Consider the following 9,378-nt stretch of genomic DNA (forward strand, 5'->3'; position numbering starts at 1 on the left):
GAATTTGAACCAGGTTCCAAGGATGAAAGCCCACAGACTAATCTGCTGAGCTACCAAGCCCACTGTCGTAGAGGTTTATAGAAATCCTATTAACTGAGAGATTGAAGGGAAAGAAGATAAGATAGCAAGGTGTTGGGAATCAAGCTTCAGTAGTTTTAACAGAAAAGGTACTTTTGAACCATACTATAGTATATAGATAGGAACTAAACACTAAACACACACACACACACACACACACACACACAATGTACACGTGAATGTGTGTTACTATATACATGAAATTGTACATTTTCACAGATTCTATTTTGCACGTCTTATATGGTATATAAAATGTTCAATATATTTAATATGGAAATATTTATCTTAAGACTGGTGTTCATGTTGAAATCCATCTTCTTATTCTAGCTCTTCCAAGACAACAATAATGAATATCACGAACTACCCTTCTATCGTGTGCTAATAGCCATATTAACAGTTTTAGGATCTACTGCAATAATGACAATTTTATCACTCAGTACCATTTATTTCTCTCCTGATTCTGAAAATACCTGCCACAAACAGTATTTGCTGGCTATTAATCCAGTATAACTGAAATGGAGCAAGAGAGATGCTTTAACTGACCCTTATAAAATTGGAGTTTATATTTGCAAATAAGTTAGGCAGCTAAGATCATCACAAAGAGAATTTGCTATACATATTACGATATGGCTGGGCCATACTGGGAAACTTATATGACCACACTGGGTTTTGTTCTCTTATCCAGGATTGAAGACGTTAGATTGGATTTGGTGGCCAACAGCATTCTTTACTCTTCTAAATAATTTAAAACCCTATGATAGTAAAATGGCTGGTCAATGTGGACAGAAAAGATGAGACAAGCAAAAGAAAAAAAGAAAGAAAACTTCAAAATTAAGGCAGTAAATCCTAAGAAAATAGGAAAAGCTCATAACCCATGGGTCACAAATCTGGAACTAGAATGTTAAGGCTGTTTCTAAGAGGTTAAGATGGTGGGGATGGGGGGGTGGGGTAATGCTGAAGAATGACTAGACATGTCTCAGCTTTTATCATCACATTTCATCTGATCAGATCAGATGATATTTGGACCTCCTTCTAGCATTAAAACATACAGATTTAATTATTTCTCTAAACTATTAGGTTCTACATATAGTTCACAGTTTGTTCATGAAATCAGGTTAGAATTCTGGCTACCAGATGACATAGGGCATCTTTTCTAAGCTTTGATTTCTTTTCCTAGAAAAGGAGTATATTAATTCTCACTATTCATATGGGTATGTTGTAAAAATTCTATGAATTAAAGGGTGTGAATGTGCTTTTTCTACTATAAGGCACTATAAATGATAAATGAAGATAGACAATCATTATAGTTAAGTTAATTATTAGCAAATGGCCATAGAAATATTAAGTTGATAGCAAATTTTCAAAGTTCCAGGTAACTATTTAGGATAGATGAATTTAGTTCTTCTAATTTTGAAGTATTTTTATCTTTAGTGTGACATTAATTAGACATTTGTGGCACGAAGATTTTCCTTTGCCGTAAAGATAAGATTGTTAGAAACAGCATACTTTTGGAGTTACATGGTTGGAACCAAGCCAATTCTATAAATTTTATAGACAAAACAATAAAAAATAAAATAATAATACAGAGAAAACCAAGAAAAGGGATAGCAAAAGTTTTCTAAATTTTATTTCTAAACTACAGCCATAGTGATGTGCACAGACATAGAAAATTTATTCTGAGTTGTTATTATCTTAAATGAAAAACAGAAGTGATGCTTTGTGTATCGTTGCTGAGAATATTTTAATTTTTTCCAAGCACTTTTAATAGTCATGTAATAATTATAGGCAAACAACAATGGGATATACATTCATCCTGGATTATTCTAATGATCAAGATATAAAAGAAATCAGACATTTGTATCTCAAAATTGTTAAGTATGTACTATTCTCCCTTCTTGTGAGTATCTGTAGGCTTTGAACACCAGGAGGGGAATGCTCCATTGAGAACAGAAAAATGAAACTGAACCAGGCAAATAGAGATACTCTGCCTTAAACTCTTAATTTATAACTATTTCTAAGGGCCTGCAGGAGGAAGGGCCATTACAGATATTTACTTCATTGTTTTTTCAAGTGGAGAGTTCATCATTTGTCTCAGTCAATACATGCAGGCAGACTCACACCCAGTTTGCCCTTAAATTCAAACCCAGAACTGTGGCTGTGAACCCATCCATTCAGAACAAACTTTCTGCAAGCACATCCTCACAACATATCATATATGTGTAGCTTTCTATCTCAGGGCCACCGAGCCGTCACTCAAGCTTGCTCCTCAGTTAGCATCTAGGAGCTTGTTATTTAAGAGGGGTTCTCCTTCACAAAGGCCTCCTTTCCTTTAACCTCTTACTTTCAAGAGCAGGATTTCAATTTTGAGGACAAATGTTATTCACACCCTCCTAGATATTTTCATTAGAGTAGGGGGTTTCCTATCTTCCATCACTAGCAACCCTCAGGTACTACCTTTGAAGATTTCTGGGAATTTAGGTCTCAGGATGAAAACATCTGGGTGGATAAATTATTTGATTAAAATTATGGCAATGATCAAACATTTTTAAATGATGTGGATACAGCTTGAGCTTCTCAGTTTAGAAATCTGCAAGACAGAGATGAATTTTCTAATGGGCCATTTTTCATGTTTCTATCTTGTAACAACATTTCCCTGAGTACTATGGAACACTATCCATACCATAAGTTACTCTAATTTTTTTTTAAAAAATTTTCAGCCAAATATAAATGTAAGAGAAAATATATTTCCTTCTCTGAATATTCCTAATGCACATATTAAAGGTACTATGAAGTTATTTATGAAAGAAATCTCCTATGTTTAACCCTGTACTGCCCAAGTCATTTAAACATGTGACACTTTTCTCTTATACAGTCTCTGATACCTCCCATGGCACACTGTGAAATTTGAGTTTTAGAAAGGACCTGGGAAAATACTCATCAGAAAGAGACCGTAGGGTTGGCATTTGGACATCATGACTCTGATATTTGCATATTTGGTGGGAAATGTTGCCTCAGTGCTGTGTAACCTATCCTCACATTACCCCTTCCCAAATTTCTTCCCCAATCCCAAATTAGAGTATTCTTGGCCTTCTGTTGCTCATAGTGTAATATTTAAACTCCTAACGTACTATGAAAAGTTTGATGTCTGATGCAAATGTTTCTTTCTTATTCCTCATACTCCTCTTATCACTGAACTTACTGTCTGGCAAAATGATCTACTTACCACCTGCTAAACACAGAATGCTCCCTGTGCTTGCCATTTCTTTCTGCATGGAAGTCCCTCTTTCTCCATGTTTTCATTGACTTGTATCATTTTTCTAGATAGAACTGAAGTGTCACCACCTCTATAAAGATTTATTTTCTTACACTTCTTAGGTCTTTTTTGCTTCATTATCATCTGCATCTTCTTAGACCCATCTGTGTCTAGTACTTTCAAAGAGTATCAAAGTTTTCTCTTCAAATGTCTCTTTACAAGTAAATCTAATCTGGGAGGCTAGAAGTCAGAGTAACTGTTCTCTCTAGATAGGGACTTAGTGACTGGGGAAGGACATAAACAAGCTTTCTGAAATACCTTATTTTTCTTGTTATAGATGGTGATTACATGGATGTATGAATAAGTAAAAATTAAAGTTGTAAATTTAAGATTAATTTAGCAAATCTATTGTTATTTATTGCATACCACAAGAGCAAAATTTTTAAAGATTTTTGACTTAGAGAGAGCATAAAAATGAAGGAGAGAGAGAATCTCAAGAGGCTCCAGGCCCAGCACAGAGCCTGACACGGGGCTCAATCCTATGACCCTGGGATCATGATGTGAGTTGAAATCAAGAGTCGGGTGCTCAATCGACGGAGCTACCCAGGGGCATCATACAAGAGCAAAATTTTTTAAATATGTGTTGCCCTACTAGTGTTTTAATCACCAGAGAGGAGACATTTTATTCATCTTTTTTATTTCCAAGTTATAATGGTGCTAGCACAATGGGGATATGCACATTCCGTGAAGAATGAGTAAGTGACTGAAGAGACATGCAGTCCCCTTTCCTGGGTGCAGCCTTCACTTGTCAAGAGAGGAACACATTTCAGGTAGATGGAGGCTATTTAATAGACTACAATTAGAGCAATCAGAAGACACGGATGACAGTATGTAGCTGATAAGTTTGCAGATGAAAAGAGTGTATGCAGACTGATTAAGAATTCTGAATAGAACTTTAGAGCTTGGCAACATTTCAACAATGTAGTTCACTGAACAGCTCAGCAAATACCTGTGCCACATATGTCTTCTATTTTCCCCTCACACTTAAGACATTTCCCTAAAGGCTAATAAACAATAGATACATCCCTGAAGAACAATATATATATATAATTGACTCAAATATTATTACTTAACATTAACTGCCAGCTGTATGCAACTTACAACTAGCATAAACTCTTTGCCCTTGAGAATCCTATGTTTAAAAAAAAAAAAAGTTACAATGTTAGGCAAAAAGGCAAGAGGAAAAGATTGTTTTCTTAGTTAATGTCTTCTGTTCATTCTTGAGACATATAAGATGTCTATTAGGAGTCAGGAACCATGTTAGGATATGGGCAAAAAAATGGTGAGGAAAACAAGGCTCATGACTTCATGAAAGTCCAGCAAAAGAATAAAAAGTATAAATTGCTTTCATTTACGGTTTTCTCTCTGCTAACTATTCCTCATGAATGTATTTATTGTTCATAGCAAATGAAAGACATATCATTATCATCCCTGCATTATAAATGAAGAGGTTCAAGTAAGATAAATAAGAGGTTCACTTAGATAATAAAAATCCACATATATGATTTTCCAAACTCTATTTGTCAAGTTCTGGAGAGGAGGAAACTGGGCTTGGACTTTTGTGTTTCTTCCTCAGCATACCCAGTGCAGGGCTGGAAACATAGTAGGGTGTCAGATATCAATCGATTTACTGTGATGGGATTTGCCCTACAATTTCTTTCCTGTTCTTGGGCAGCAGGAAAAGGAGGGATATTTCTTTCCTGTGCAAGAGAGATGCCACTATATTAAATTCTACGTTTAACCCATCATTGTATTCTTTGCCTCTGTACATTATCAGAGTAACTGGCATACGGTATGGCTTAGGCTAAATCAACCAAATTTGTTAACTCTCTATGTAGCGTGATTGTCCATGCTTCACTCCCATTACTGCAAATCAAGCTCAGTAGTAGTGTCTGTGTGTCTGTGTGCTCTGCTTCTAACAAATGGCACCAGCAGTACAGAAAGCCAGAAGTATGTAGAGTTAGAGGCCCTACTAATCCCTATCCAATGATTAACTTCTGCCGGGTATGAAACTTGAGCTTCTTTCCTCAAGGTAGGACCAACTCTCAGATACAATTCGCTCCCCATAAACCAGGGTAGGGCTAAAACCTTACCTGAAATTATACTACGGATGGAACACATCCTTTCCCTCTCCTTTTCCCTCCACTCCTTTTCTAGCTTCTTACTGGAAGTACCTCTTTGCTCAATCATTTACACACGAAGTTTCAGTTCAGAGTTTGCTTCTAAGGAAACCAACTGCAGATAATCTATTTAATCTATTTTGTAGTAGTTAATAGTGTATCAGACAGGATTCTCAAGGGAAGCAGAAGTGATAGGACATTTATATAGAGAGAGTAAAATGTATTTTAATGAATTGGCTCACAAGATTGTAGGGCTTGGAAAGTATAAAATCTATAGGGCAGCCTGGCAGGCTGGAAATTCAAGTCAGGGTTCATTATGCAGCCTTAAGTCTGAAATCCATATGACAGGCCAACAGGCTGAAAACTGAGGCAGAATTTCTATGTTACAGTCTTGAGGGAGAATTCTTTCTTCCCCATGAAATGGAGTTTGACCCTTAAGACCTTCAACTGATTGATGAGGCCCACCCACATTATGGAGTATAATCTACTTTGCTTAAAGTCAAATGATTGTAAATGTTCAAGCACATCTAGAAGAGACCATCACAGCAACATCTAAATTGATGTTTGGCCAAACAACAGGGCACCGGAGCCTAGCCAAGCTATTACATGAATTAACCATCAGAAGAAGGGGATTTTGGAATGGTGGAATAAGCCATGGCCTAAGCTGGAGGAGACCACTCACAAGGATTCTGGAACAGCCTATAGTTTGGTTATATGCCTCAACTTTTTATTTTTATTTTTTTCTCCTATGCAGGAGGGTCTTAAGAGTACCTGACGATACATGAGGTGAAAAACAATATTGTACTAGTGGCTTAGCACTTCTGAGATACTAGGCTGGCTCACTGATCAATTCAGAAGTCCAGGCAGAAGTCGAAAGGTCCAAATGATTAGGTTTACATGAAAACCGGAGAGCGAGAAAGCACAATTATTAATTATACATCAATTTGTGTATTTGATTAACAACTTTCTCATAACCCAATGAGGATGTAAGTTCCATGAGATGAAAGCTGATTCTATTATCGCATGCCCAAACCTAGCAGAGTACCTGGTACAATGGATATTTACTGAATCAATGCCAATGACATTAAATTAGTATAAACATCATTGCATTTACATAAATTATATAGACCAATTATATGTAATAAATATACAAATTATACATAAATATATATTTATATATGTGTATACATGTGTGCGTATAAACACATACCCTCATATACTTTTATTAGTTTGTGGATGTCCTGACAAAACTGTGCTTATACTTTATGCTTTTTCTGTTTTTATGTTTATGATACTCCTTTTATAGGGAAAATATCTTTGAGTCTGTCACACAATAAGATCCTCCTTGTGGTCTTTTTGCAGAAGGTGAGGTGACATTCAACCACTGAAATCATCTTTGCTGTAAATCTCTCAACATCAGTTTACTGTTAATAACTCCAAACAGGGGGGAAAAAATAAGACAGACAATCAGACAAGGGGACCCGAGCAGCAGAAAATAATTGGACTCTCTAAATTGTACCATTCTCAAGAGAAATTACTGGAGCACACTGTTTCTTCCCCGGACCACGCTGTGCATCCCTTGGAATCGCTACAGAGGCATTTTATTGCTCATTAAATATTTTTTAATGTGAATCCACTCTTGGCATTTCTATTTTATAGTTTTTCTCACAATCCTTCCTGTGTTGAATACCTCCTTCCCGACTATGTGTAATTTAAAAGAAATTATGTAAGCTTATTTCTCTGATTAAGAAAGCCTAATGCGCAAACACACAAAGGATATGACCAGTGTAGCTCAAGTAGCTAATGAATCTGGCAGTTTTAAGCTCGTTCCCAATAAAAATGGGCCCCACAAATCACTATAAAAAATGTGTTTTGTACCTCAAGAGCCATAATTGTCACACATTTACAATTCATAAGCAGTGACTGCAGGGTGCTTACTCTAGTTAATCCTCCATAGAATAGTGGATATTGATGCTGTGGAGAAGGGGCACAACAAAATCATCTGTCACTTGAAATACTCATTTGGGAAGCCTCACACACTAATGAAATCCTGAAATGTAGCAATGGGAAGGCTGAATGCGTTCTTCTGCCTAAACTGTAAATGGTGACAAAGGTGTAAGTCTGAGATGCCCAGGCATAGCCTGGCGTAGCTTGCCTCCTGGTTTACTGACTCTAAAATAGTAAAGATAAAACCTGCATTTGGATTGTCCAAAAACCTATGTCTCAAGCCTTTACTGTACACCTATCTGGACCTAAAGAAACAGGACGGAGACATATAAATTCTAAGAAGCTTCCTTGCCATGACTGATTTAGTTAAAGTGTAACCGGTATATGATGAATAGCTAGACTTAATAATGACTTGATGAACATATTCAATATATTTACAATTCTTTTAGCAAGGGAGAATACTTTCTGTGACTATTACATCCAAATGATTTCCAAATCTTAAAAGTAGTATTTGAATTCAACCAAAACACGTAGATCGTCCCTAAAGCTTGTAGTAAATGGCTATAAACCTACATAATTGAATCTTTGGAGTGTGAGGCCTCCCTCTGGTACATCATGAGTACTTGAAATAGACTCTTGGTCTGGTTTCAAATTCAATTTTTGTTTTGTTTTTAAAGAACATTGATAAAATCGGAGAAAGCATATTGTTTATTCAATCTAATCCATCTGCAAGGTAAGGGAATTACTCAGAATAATGTGAAGACAAATGAAATGGATTAAGTGAATCTTGGATGACCTTCAACATTTTTCTGCCCCTAAAGGCTGGGTTTCCAATAATCACTCAGTCATTTAAACATAAAACACCTGAATGTACGCAGGCATTGTGTGTATAATTGAATGTGTATAATTGTGTGAATAAATGTACATACGTACATTGAATGTACATATGTATGTATAAAAATAAATGTATGTATGTATAAAAATAAATGTATGTATGTATAAAAAATAAAATAAAATAATAAAATAAAATAAAATAAAATAAAATAAAATAAAATAAAATCAGCTATCCTTGCTTTGGCTCCTCCTTAACATGCCACTTTAACATCTTTATTTTGTTCTCTCCAGCCCCCCCTCTATAACCCATTGCTTACAGTAGCCACTGATATTTCCTTGTATAAAATAATCTCAGTTTGTGATTGAAATAATGATCCCTCACTTCCTGGGTTTGCATTTTTAACCATACAAGCTTTTTAAGTTCAAGAAGAAGAATCAAAATGCATTTATATTCTGCATTACAATAAATGTGAATATCAAAAGTTTCTCCTTGAGTTGTGTGACTGCTGACATTTGAAAAAAAGCCAGAGAATCTTAGAATTGGAAGAAGCAGAAATATGTTTAGTATTTCAATTGACTCCTGATGGAGAGGGAGAGAGGGGAAAAATTATAAGTTCTCTTTGCAAAGTTTTATGTTTTTTTTTTTAACTATTTATTTTCTTAGGACCTAGATTAATTACAATTCTTGTTTCAAGACACAAATGGTTCATTCTATTTAGTTGTTTGCTTATTTTATTTTATTTTATTTTTTTCAATATATTAAGTTTATTCAAAATATGGAACGCCTCACGAATTTGCGTGTCATCCTTGCGCAGGGGCCATGCTAATCTTCTCTGTATCGTTCCAATTTTAGTATATGTGCTGCCGAAGCGAGCACTTGTTTGCTTATTTTAAATAACATAGTGAACCTGCATCAATTATGAAAAGTAGAGCCCTGATGGTAACTTAAATGAGCTCACGTGGTCTTCTATTCTTTTCTCTTCCTTCCCCAACCCAAAGTAACAATCATCCTGAATGATCACGCTCTTGGTGGTATATGTGTGCAGAGTTCCTTAATACAGTGTATGCCCTAAAAACACACATCAT

At 35.6% G+C, this 9,378-nt stretch overlaps 1 non-coding gene across 1 annotated transcript; it reads right to left on the reverse strand.

The window, feature by feature from the left end:
- Positions 1-9,062: 9,062 nt before the first annotated feature.
- On the reverse strand, positions 9,063-9,169 carry LOC125935938 (U6 spliceosomal RNA). Its single transcript, XR_007461898.1, has one exon. It is a non-coding gene; the product is annotated as a U6 spliceosomal RNA (small nuclear RNA).
- Positions 9,170-9,378: the final 209 nt, after the last annotated feature.

Source organism: Panthera uncia (genome assembly GCF_023721935.1).
Source record: "Panthera uncia isolate 11264 chromosome A1 unlocalized genomic scaffold, Puncia_PCG_1.0 HiC_scaffold_17, whole genome shotgun sequence".
In the NCBI taxonomy this organism is placed as follows: domain Eukaryota; kingdom Metazoa; phylum Chordata; class Mammalia; order Carnivora; family Felidae; genus Panthera; species Panthera uncia.